Source organism: Salmo salar, chromosome ssa01 (genome assembly GCF_905237065.1).
Source record: "Salmo salar chromosome ssa01, Ssal_v3.1, whole genome shotgun sequence".
NCBI classification, from domain to species: domain Eukaryota; kingdom Metazoa; phylum Chordata; class Actinopteri; order Salmoniformes; family Salmonidae; genus Salmo; species Salmo salar.
The window spans coordinates 128074091-128085976 of NC_059442.1; positions in this window are offsets into that span (position 1 = coordinate 128074091).

Sequence of the window (11886 nt, forward strand, 5' to 3'; positions counted from 1 at the left end):
GAAAAGTATTTCCTTTTAAACCTTACACCTATTGTTCACAATGGGTATGATGACAGTAGGATGTGTTAGTGGATGTGTCCATGCTTGCATACTTTCATGCATTTGTGCTTCCACATGTGTGTTTGCATGCATGTGTGTGTGTGTGGTTGGTGTGTGCGCTAGTGGTCAGCTGTTTGTTAACCCGCAACCGGCAGCAACTGCTAATAACCCATCTGAAACGTCCGACTATATGTGATGATTGATTAAGTTAAAATCTGAGGCCACCCAATCCTAACTCAATAATATAGAAAATGTGCTATAGGCTAAATCAAAAGTTATTTGTTACATACCCCGAATACAACCGTATCTTGAAATGCTTACTTACAAGCCTAACAATGCAGTTAAGAAAAGAGTTAAGGAAACATTTACAAAAAAAGAAAGAAAAGAGCAACAATAAAATAACAATGCGGTACAGGTTAATCAGATAATTTAGGTAATATGTACATGTAGGTAGAGGTAAAGTGACTAATCATAGACAATAAACAGCGAGTAGCAGCAGTGTAAAAAAAGGGGGGGGGGGGGGGTTTAATGCAAATAGTCTGGGTAGCCATTTCATTAGCTGTTCAGCAGTCATGGCTTGGGTGTAAAAGCTGGTAAGAAGCCTTTTGGACCTAGACTTGGCGCTCAGGTGCCACTTGCCGTGTGGTAGCAGAGAGAACAGTCTATGACTAGGGTGGCTGAAATCTTTGGCAATTATTAGGGCCTTACTCTGACACCGACTGGTATAGAGGCCTGGTATAGTGGCAGGAAGCTTGGCCCCCGTGATGTACTGGGCAGTACACATTAACCTCTGTAGCTCTTGCGGTTGGAGGCTGAGCAGTTTAAATATATATATATAAATATATATATTTCACCTTTATTTAACCAGGTATGCAGGTTGAGAACAAGTTCTCATTTACAACTGCGACCTGGCCAAGATAAAGCAAAGCAGTGTGACACAGACAACAACACAGAGTTACACATGGAGTAAACAATAAACAAGCCAATAACACAATAAATAAGTCAATGATACAGTAGAAAAAAGAAGGTCTATATACAGTGTGTGCAAAAGGCATGAGGAGGTAGGCAATAAATAGGCCGTAGGAGCGAATAGTTACAATTTAGCAGATTAACACTGGAGTGATAAATGAACATATGATGATGTGCATGTAGGGATACTGGTGTGCAAAAGAGCAGAAAAGTAAATAAGATAAAAACAGTATGGGGATGAGGTAGGTAGATTGGGTGGTTTCACGGCTTTCTGAAGGATTGGACCAAAACGCAGCATGTTCGTAGTTCCACATCTTTTTATTAATCGTGAAACTAAATGCAATACACCAACCACTTTAAATAACCCAAACAACAAAAGCCGTACAATGAAACAGAAACCCACAATGAAACAGAAACTCAAAAACACACCCAAAACACCCCCCTGTCACGCCCTGACCACTCTACTATGGAAAATGACCTCTTACAAGGGTCAGGACGTGACAGTACCCCCCCCCCAAAGGTGCAGACCCCGACTGCACCCAAACAAAACCCAACAAAACAACCAAGGGTAGGGAGGGTGACAAAAGTCTAACCTCCGTTCCGCCCGCAGATCCCTCCACTTCCGTAACACCAACCTGTGGATCATTATCGGAGAAATCAGACTGTAGATCATTACCGGAAGCTCTGTGCTGTAAACCGCCGCTGGAGGATCTGGGCTGCAGGCCGCTGCTGGAGGATCTGGGATGCAGGCAGCCGCTGGAGGATCCGGGCTGCGGGCCGCCGCTGAAGGCTCCGGGCTGCGGGCCGCCGCTGGAGGCTCCAGACTGGGGAGCGTCGCTGGAAGCTCCGGACTGGGGAGCGTCGCTGGAGGTCTGGTGCGTGGAACTGGCCTAGGTGGCGCCAGACTGGTGACGCGCACCTCAGGACCAGTGCAGGGAGCAGGAACAGGACACTTCGGACTGGGCATGCGCACTGGAGGTCTGATGCGTGGAACTGGCCTAGGTGGCGCCAGACTGGTAGCACGCACCTCAGGGCGAGTGCGGGAAGGAGGCACAGGATGTACCGGACAATGGAGGCGAACTGGAGACCGGGCATGCTGAGCAGGCCTACTCCTTCCTGGCTCAATGACCATCTTCGCCCTACACCGGTGAGGAGCTTGCACCGACCGCACCGGGCTGTGAGTGCGTATGGGCGATATAGTGCGCATCACACCATAACCCATTGCTCTCCCCTCAGCACTCCCGCTTCGCAGTGCCCTTTCCGCCAGTACCTCTCTCCGGAATCTTGCGTCGAGCTCCGCGCTTGACTCCCTGACTGGCTCCGGTTTACTCCACGGCTCTCTCCGATAAGCCCGGGAAGTAAGATCAGGGCTCCCCCCTGACATCGACAAACTCCCCGTATGCCCCCCAAAAAATGTTTTTGGGGCTGCCTCTCCACCTTGCCTCTTGGAGGATATAGCGCCTCATAGTATCGTCGCTCCCTCTTTGCTTCTTCTATTTCCTCCCTCGGGCGACGATACTCCCCAGCCTGACTCCAGGGTCCTTTCCCATCCAGGATTTCCAGATACTTCCTCCCACACTGCTTGGTCCTTTTTTGGTGGGTTGTTCTGTCACGGCTTTCTGAAGGATCGGACCAAAACGCAGCGTGTTCGTAGTTCCACATCATTTTATTCATCGTGAAACTAAATGCAATACACCAACCACTTTAAATAACCAGAACAACAAAAGCCATAACGCAGAGCAGAGGCAAACACTAGTCAAAATAAACAACCCACACCCACACATGGAAAACAGGCTACCTAAGTATGGCTTCCAATCAGAGACAACGATAGACAGCTGCCTCTGATTGGAAACCATACCTGGCCAACGCATAGAAAAGGAAACATAGAAATAGAAATCTAGAAACCCCACAATGAAACAGAAACCCAAAAACACACCCAAAACACCCCCCTGTCACGCCCTGGCCACTCTTCTATGGAAAATGACATCTTACAAGGGTCAGGACGTGACAGGTGGGCAATTTACAGATGGACTATGTACAGCTGCAGCGATCGGTTAGCTGCTCAGATAGCTGATGTTTAAAGTTGGTGAGGGAAATAAAAGTCTCCAACTTCAGCAATTTTTGCAATTCGTTCCATTCACTGGCAGCAGAGAACTGGAAGGAAAGGCGGCCAAATGAGGTGTTGGCTTTGGGGATGATCAGTGAGATATACCTGCTGGAACGTGTGCTACGGGTGAGTGTTGTTATCGTGACCAGTGAACTGAGATAAGGTGGAGCTTTACCAAGCATAGACTTATAGATGACCTGGAGCCAGTGGGTCTGGCGACAAATATGTAGTGAGGGCCAGCCGACTAGAGCATACAGGTCGCAGTGGTGGGTGGTATAAGGTGATTTGGTAACAAAACAGATGGCACTGTGATAGACTGCATCCAGTTTTCTGAGTTAGTCAGTTTTACTAGAGTAAGTTTGGCGGCGTGAGTGAAGAAGGCTTTGTTGCGAAATAGAAAGCCGATTCTAGATTTGATTTTGGATTGGAGATGTTTAATATGAGTTTGGAAGGAGAGTTTACAGTCTAACCAGACACCTAGGTATTTGTAGTTGTCCACATATTCTAGGTCGGAACCGTCCAGGGTGGTGATGCTAGTCGGGCGGGCGGGTGCGGGCAGCGAACGGTTGAAAAGCATGCATTTGGTTTTACTAGCGTTTAAGAGCAGTTGGAGGCCATGGAAGGAGTGTTGTATGGCATTGAAGCTCGTTTGGAGGTTAGTTAGCACAGTGTCCAAGGAAGGGCCAGAAGTATACAGAATGGTGTCGTCTGCGTAGAGGTGGATCAGGGAATCGCCCACAGCAAGAGCGACATCATTGATATATACAGAGAAAAGAGTCGGCCCGAGAATTGAACCCTGTGGTACCCCCATAGAGACTGCCAGAGGTCCGGACAACATGCCCTCCGATTTGACACACTGAACTCTGTCTGCAAAGTAGTTGGTGAACCAGGCGAGGCAGTCGTTAGAAAAACCAAGGCTATTGAGTCTGCCGATAAGAATACGGTGATTAACAGAGTCGAAAGCCTTGGCCAGGTTGATGAAGACGGCTGCACAGTACTGTCTTTTATGGATGGCGGTTATGATATCATTTAGTACCTTGAGCGTGGCTGAGGTGCACCCGTGACCGGCTCGGAAACCGGATTGCACAGCGGAGAAGGTATGGTGGGATTCAAAATGGTCAGTGATCTGTTTATTAACTTGGCTTTCGAAGACTTTGTATAGGCAGGGCAGGATGGAAATAGGTCTGTAACAGTTTGGGTCTAGGGTGTCACCCCCTTTGAAGAGGGGGATGATCGCGGCAGCTTTCCAATCTTTAGGGATCTCGGACAATATAAAAGAGAGGTTGAACAGAGTGGTAATAGGGGTTGCAACAATGGCAGCGGATAGTTTTAGAAAGAGAGGGTCCAGATTGTCTAGCCCAGCTGATTTGTACGGGTCCAGGTTTTGCAGCTCTTTCAGAACATCTGCTATCTGGATTTGGATGAAGGAGAAGCTGGGGAGCCTTGGGCGAGTAGCTGCGGGGAGGCGGAGCTGTTGGCCGGGGTTGGAGTAGCCAGGAGGAAGGCATGGCGAGCCGTTGAGAAATGCTTATTGAAATGTTCAATTATCATGGATTTATCGGTGGTGACCGTGTTACCTAGCCTCATTGCAGTGGGCAGCTGGGAGGAGGTGCTCTTGTTGTCCATGGACTTTACAGTGTCCCAAAACTTTTTGGAGTTAGAGCTACAGGATGCAAATTTCTGCTTGAAAAAGCTAGCATTTGCTTTCCTGACTGACTGCGTGTATTGGTTCCTTACTTCCCTGAACAGTTGCATATTGCGGGGACTGTTCGATGCTATTGCAGTCCACCACAGGATGTTCCTATGCTGGTCAAGGGCTGTCAGGTCTGGAGTGAACCAAGGGCTATATCTGTTCTTAGTTCTGCATTTGTTGAACGGGGCATGCTTAACTAAGATGGTGAGGAAATTACTTTTAAAGAATGACCAGGCATCCTCAACTGACGGGATGAGGTCAATATCCTTCCAGGATACCCGGACCAGGTCGATTAGAAAGGCCTGCTCGCAGAATTGTTTTAGGGAGAGTTTGACAGTGATGAGGGGTGGTCGTTTGACCGCGGACCCATAGCGGATACAGGCAATGAGGCAGTGATCGCTGAGGTGTATTAGGAGGGAAAGTTGGTCAGGATAATGTCTATGAAGGTGCCCATGTTTACGGATTTAGGGTTGTACCTGGTGGGTTCCTTGATGATTTGTGTGAGATTGAGGGCATCTAGCTTAAATTGTAGGACTGCCGGGGTGTTGCCGTACCAGTTACCGTACCAGGTGGTGATGCAACCAGTCACGATGCTTTCGATGGTGCAGCTGTAGAACCTTTTGAGGATCTAAGGGCCCATGCCAAATCTTTTTAGTCTCCTGAGGGGGAATAGGCATTGTCGTGCCCTCTTCACTACCGTGTTGGTGTGCTTGGACCATGTTAGTTTGTTGGTGATGTGGACACTAAGGAACTTGAAGCTCTCAACCTGCTCCACTGCAGCCCCGTCTATGAGAATGGGGGCGTGCTCTCCTTTTCCTGTAGTCCACAATCATCTTCTTTGTCTTGATCACATTGAGGGAGAGGTCCTCCCTATAGGCTGTTTCATTGTTGTCGGTGATCAGGCCTACCACTGTTGTGTCGTCTGCAAGCTTAATGATGGTGTTGGAGTTGTGATTGGCCACACAGTCATGGGTTAACAGAGAGTACAGGAGGGGACTAAGCACGCTCCCCTAGGGGCCCCCATGTTGAGGAGCTTTCTTGGAGTACACGTCCTGGTAATCATTCTGGCCCTGCGGCTTTGTGAATGTTGACCAGTTTAAAGGTCTTGCTCACATTGGCTACGGCGAGTGGGTTCCCACAGTCATCAGGAACAGCTGGTGCTCTCATGCATGCTTCAGTGTTGCTTGCCTCGAAGTACGCATAGAAGTCATTTAGCTTGTCTGGTAGGCTTGTGTCACTTGGCAGCTCGCGGCTGGCTTTCCTTTGTAGTCCGTAATAGTTTGCAAGCCCTGCCACATCTGACGAGCGTCAGAGCCAGTGTAGCAGGATTCAATCTTAGTCCTATATTGATGCTTTGCAAGTTTGATGGTTCGTCGGAGGGCATAGCTGGATTTCTTATAAGCGTCCAGATTTGAGTTCCGGTCCTTGAAAGCGGAAGTTGTATTCTTTAGGTCAGTGCGCATGTTGCCTGTAATTTACGGCTTCTGGTGTGGGTATGTGCGTACGTACGGTCACTATCATCAATTCACTTATTGAAGAAGCCGGTAACTGATGTGGTGTACTCCTCATTGCCATCGGATGAATCCCGGAACATATTCCAGTCTGTACTAGCATAACAGTCTTGTAGCTTACCATCTGCGTCATCTGACCACTTCCATATTGAGCGAGTCACTGGTATTTCCTGCTTTAGTTTTTGCGTGTAAGCAGGAATCAGGAGGATAGAATATGGTCAGATTTGCCAAATGGAAGGCGAGGGAGAGCTTTGTATGCGTCTGTGTGTGGAGTAAAGGTGGTCTTGAGTTTTTTTCCCTCTGGTTGCACATGTAATATGCTGGTAGTAATTAGGTAAAATGGATTTAAGTTTCCCTGCATTAAAGTCCCCGGCCGCTAGGAGTGCCGCCTCTGGATGATACTTTTCTTGTTTGCTTATGGCCTTATACAGCTCGTTGAGTGCAGTCTTAGTGCCAGCATCGGTTTGTGGTGCTTAATAGAAAGCTATTAATCATATAAATGAAAACTCTTGGTAAATAGTGTGGTCTACAGCTTATCATGAGATACTCTACCTCATGCGAGAAAAACCTTGAGACTTCCTTTATATTAGATTTCGCGCACCAGTGACAACCACACCTCTTGTCTTACCGGAGGCAGCTGTTCTGTCTTGACAATGCACAGAAAACCGAGCCAACTGTATATTATCCATGTCGTCGTTCAGCCACGACTCAGTGAAACATAAGATATTACAGTTTTTAATGTCCCGTTGGTAGGATAGTCTTGAACAGAGGTCATCCAGTCTATTCTCCAATGATTGTACGTTGGCCAATAAGACAGATGATAGAGGCGAGTTACCCACTCGACGACAAATTCTCACAAGGCACCCGGACCTGCGTCTCCTGCATCAGCGTCTTTTCTTCCTGCGAATGATGGGGATTTGGGCCTGGTCAGGTATCTGCAGTAAATCCTTTGCGTCCGACCCGTTAAAGAAAAAATGTTCATCCAGTTTGAGGTCAGTAATCGGTGTTCTGATATCCAGAAGCTCTTTTCGGTCATAAGAGACGGTGGCAGAAACATTATGTACAAAATAAGTTACAAACAACGTGAAAAAACACACAAAATAAGTTAGGAGCCCGTAAAATGGCAGCCATCTCCTCCGGCTCCATTTTGGCTAGTCAGTGAAGGCGAGACAATTTTTTGACAGGGGGTGCCTGTGCAGGATGTTTTGTTGTTGCCTGATTTAGATATGTTCCTACTTATAATTTACGACGCTTTGTAGGCTATTTGTTAGTTAACTTGTCTATATTTAGATACATGCAGATTCTCTTCTGTCATTATATGTTGCCCTTGAAGACTAAATAAACCCTTGCTCACCAGAATGTCATAAATCCATAGAATGAATGCTTCAATCTACACTAAACAAAAAGATTAACACAACATGCAACAATTTCAAAGATTTTTTAATAAATTTTTATTTAACCTTTATTTAACTAGGCATGTCAGTTAAGATCAAATTCATATTTACAATGATGGCCTAGCCCGGCCAAACCCAGACGACATTATTAGAGTAACGTATAAAGTGAACACTTAAACAAAAATAACGAAACAACAATCGACAGTTCCGTAAGGTACACGGACTATACGAAAAACAACCACCCACAACCCACAGGAAAAAACAGGCTGCCTAAGTATGGCTTCCAATCAGAGAACGAAAGACACCTGCCTCTGATTGGAAACCATCCTCGGCCACACATAGAAAATGAACATAGAAAATGAAAACTAGAACAAATCCCCATGAAACAAACTAACCCCAAAACACACAAAAACAACACCCCCTGCCACGCCCTGACCATACTACAATGACAAATGACTCCTTTTACTGGTCAGGATGTGACACTATGGGACTCCCAATCACGGCCGGTTGTGATACAGCCTGGAGTTTACTGATTTACAGATCATATAAGGAAATCAGTCCATTTAAATTAATTAATTAGGCCCTAAACTATGGATTTCACATGACTGGGAATACAGATATGCATCTGCTGGTCATAGATACAGTTGAAGTTGGGAGCTTACATACACCTTAGCCAAGTACATTTAAACTCAGTTTTTCACAATTCCTGACATTTAATCCTAGTAAAAATTCCCTGTCTTAGGTCAGTTAGGATCACCACTTTATTTTAAGATTGTGAAATGTCAGAATAATAGTAGAGAGAATGATTTATTTCAGCTTTTATTTCTTTCATCACATTCCCAGTGGGCCAGAAGTTTACATACACTCAATTAGTATTCGGTAGCATTGCCTTTAAAATGTTGAACTTGGGTCAAAAGTTTCGGGTATCCTTCCACAAGTTCCCACAATAAGATGGGTGAATTTTGGCCCATTCCTCCTGACAGAGCTGATGTAACTGAGTCAGCTTTGTAGGTCTCCTTGCTCGTACACACCTTTTCAGTTCTACCCACAAATTTTCTATGGGATTGAGGTCAGGGCTTTTTGATGGCCACTCCAATACTTTGACTTTGTTGTCCTTAAGCCAATTTGCCACAACTTTGGAAGTATGCTTGGGGTCATTGTCCATTTGGAAGACCCATTTGCGACCAAGTTTTAACTTCCTGACTGATGTCTTGAGATGTTGCTTCAATATATCCACGTTATTTTCTTTTCTCATGCAGCCATCTATTTTGTAAAGTGAACCAGTCCCTCCTGCAGCAAATCACCCCCACAAGATGCTGCAACCCCCGTGCTTCACGGTTGGGATGGTGTTCTTCAGCTTGCAAGCCTCCCCCTTTTTCCTCAAAACATAATGATGGTCATTATGGTCAAACAGTTCTATTTTTGTTTCATCAGACCAGAGGACATTTCTCCAAAAAGTATGATCTTCATCCCCATGTGCAGTTGCAAACCATAGTGTGGCTTTTTTATGGCGGTTTTGGAGCAGTGGCTTCTTCCTTGCTGAGCGGCCTTTCAGGTTATGTCGACATAGGACTCATTTTACTGTGGATATAGATACTTTTGTACCTGTTTCCTCCAGCATCTTCACAAGGTCCTTTGCTGTTGTTCTGGGATTGATTTGCACTTTTCGCACCAAAGTGCGTTCATCTCTAGGAGACAGAACGCGTCTCCTTCCTGAGCGGTATGACGGCTGTGTGGTCCCATGGTGTTTATACTTGTGTACTATTGTTTGTACAGATGAACGTGGTACCTTCAGGCGTTTGGAAATTGATCCCAAGGATGAACCAGACTTGTGGAGGTTTACAATTCTTTTTCTGAGGTCTTGGCTGATTTCTTTTGATTTTCCCATGATGTCAAGCAAAGAGGCACTGAGTTTGAAGGTAGGCCTTGAAATACATCCACAGGTACACCTCCAATTGACTCAAATGATGTCAATTAGCCTATCAGAAGCTTCTAAAGCTGATTAAAGGTACAGTCAACTTAGTGTATGTAAACTTCTGACCCACTGGAATTGTGATACAGTGAATTATAAGTGAAATAATCTGTCTGTAAACAATTGTTGGAAAAATTACTTGTGTCATTGAACAAAGTAGATGTCCTAACCAGCTTCCCAAAACTATAGTTTGTTAAGAAGAAATGTGTGTATTGGTTGAAAAACGAGTTTTAATATTTCAATGCACAGAGTTTAAATGAGTTTTAATGACTCCAACCTAAGTGTATGTAAACTTCCGACTTCAACTGTACATAAAAAAAAAAGTAATGGCATGGATCAGGAAACCAGTCAGTGTCACGGGTATCGTCGGTGAAGGAGGACCAAAATGCAGCAGGACTGTGTTTGTTCATTTTGAACATTTATTTAAATCAAAACGAACACAAAAACAACAAACAAGAGAACGAACGATCCACTGACAGTCTGGCAAGGCACAAGGCTAACACAGAACAATTTCTCACAAACACACAGACAAACACACCCAACTAATATAGGACTTCCAATCAAAGGCAACACCACACAGCTGCCTTCAATTGGAAGTCCACCCCAATTAACTCCACATAGAAACACACTTACTAGACTACACATAGACATACATAAACATAGACCATAAACCAAAAACCCGGAAATACTAAATCAAACACCCTTTTACCAAAACACCACCCCGGACCACATAAAACAAATACCCTCTGCCACGTCCTGACCAAACTACAATAACAATTAACCCTTATACTGGCCAGGACGTGACAGTCAGTATCTGGTGTGACCACCATTTACCTCTTGCAGCGCGTGACACATCTCCTTCACATAGAGGTGATCAGGCTCTTGATTGTGGCCTGTGGAATGTTGTCCCAGTCCTATTCAATGGCTGTGCGAAGTTGCTGGATATTGGCGGGAACTGGAACAGGCTGTACTACACGTCGATCCAAAGCCTCCCAAACATGCTCAATGGGTGATACGTCTGGTGAGTATGCAGGCCATTGAAGAACTGAGACATTTTCAGCTTCCAGGAATTGTGTACAGATCCTTGCGACATGGGGCCTTGCATTATCTTGCAGAAACATGAGTTGATGGTGGCGGCTGAATGGCACGACTTTGGGCCTCTGGATTTTGTCACAATATCTCTGTGCATTGAAATTTCCATCGATAAAATGCATTTGTGTTCGTAGTCCGTAGCTTATGCTGCCTATACCATAACCCCACTGCCACCATGGGGCACTCTGTTCACAATGTTGACATCAGCAAACTGCTCGCCCACACGACGCGATACATGCTGTCTGCCATCTGCCTGGTATCTTTGAAACCGGGATTCATCCATGAAGAGCATACTTCTCCAGTGTCCCAGTGGCCATTGAAGGTGAGCATTTCCCCACTGAAGTCGGTTACAATGCTGAACTGCAGTCAGGTCAAGAAAGCTGAGCTTCCCTGAGACTGGTTTTGATAGTTTGTGCAGAAATTCTTTGGTTGTGCAAACCCACAGTTTCACCAGCTGTCCGGATGGTTGGTCTCAAATGATCCCGCAGGTGAAGAAGCCGGATGTGGAGGTCCTGGATCTGCGTTTGTGAGGCCAGTGAGGCCATACTGCCAAATTCTCTAAAACAACGTTGGAGGCGGCAATTGACATTACATTTTCTGGCACCAGCTTTGGTGGACATCCCTGCAGTCAGCATGCCAATTGCACGCTCCCTAAAAACTTGAGACATCTGTGGCATTGACTCTAAAATTGCACATTTTAGAGTGGCCTTTTATTGTCCCCAGCGCAAGGTGCATCTGTGTAATGATCGTGCTGTTTAATCAGCTTCTTGATATGCCACACCGGTCTGGTGGATGGATTATCTTGGCAAAGGAGAATTGCTCACTAACAGGGAGAGTAATACGCTTTTTGTGCTTATGGAACATTTCTGGGATTTTATTTTTCAACTCATGAAACCAACACTTTACATGGTGCTTTTATAATTTTGTTCTGTGTGGTTCTCTTTCATCTCTGCTTCTTTCTTGGAGCAGAGACAGATGGGTACCAGGGATAAAATGCAATAACTCAGAAGAAACGGGAATGATTTTCTGTGAAAAATGTCATCAGTTTGATCATTTGTAAGTAAATAGAAAGCTGTGAAAACCACCCAACATGATTCTGATAAGATTTC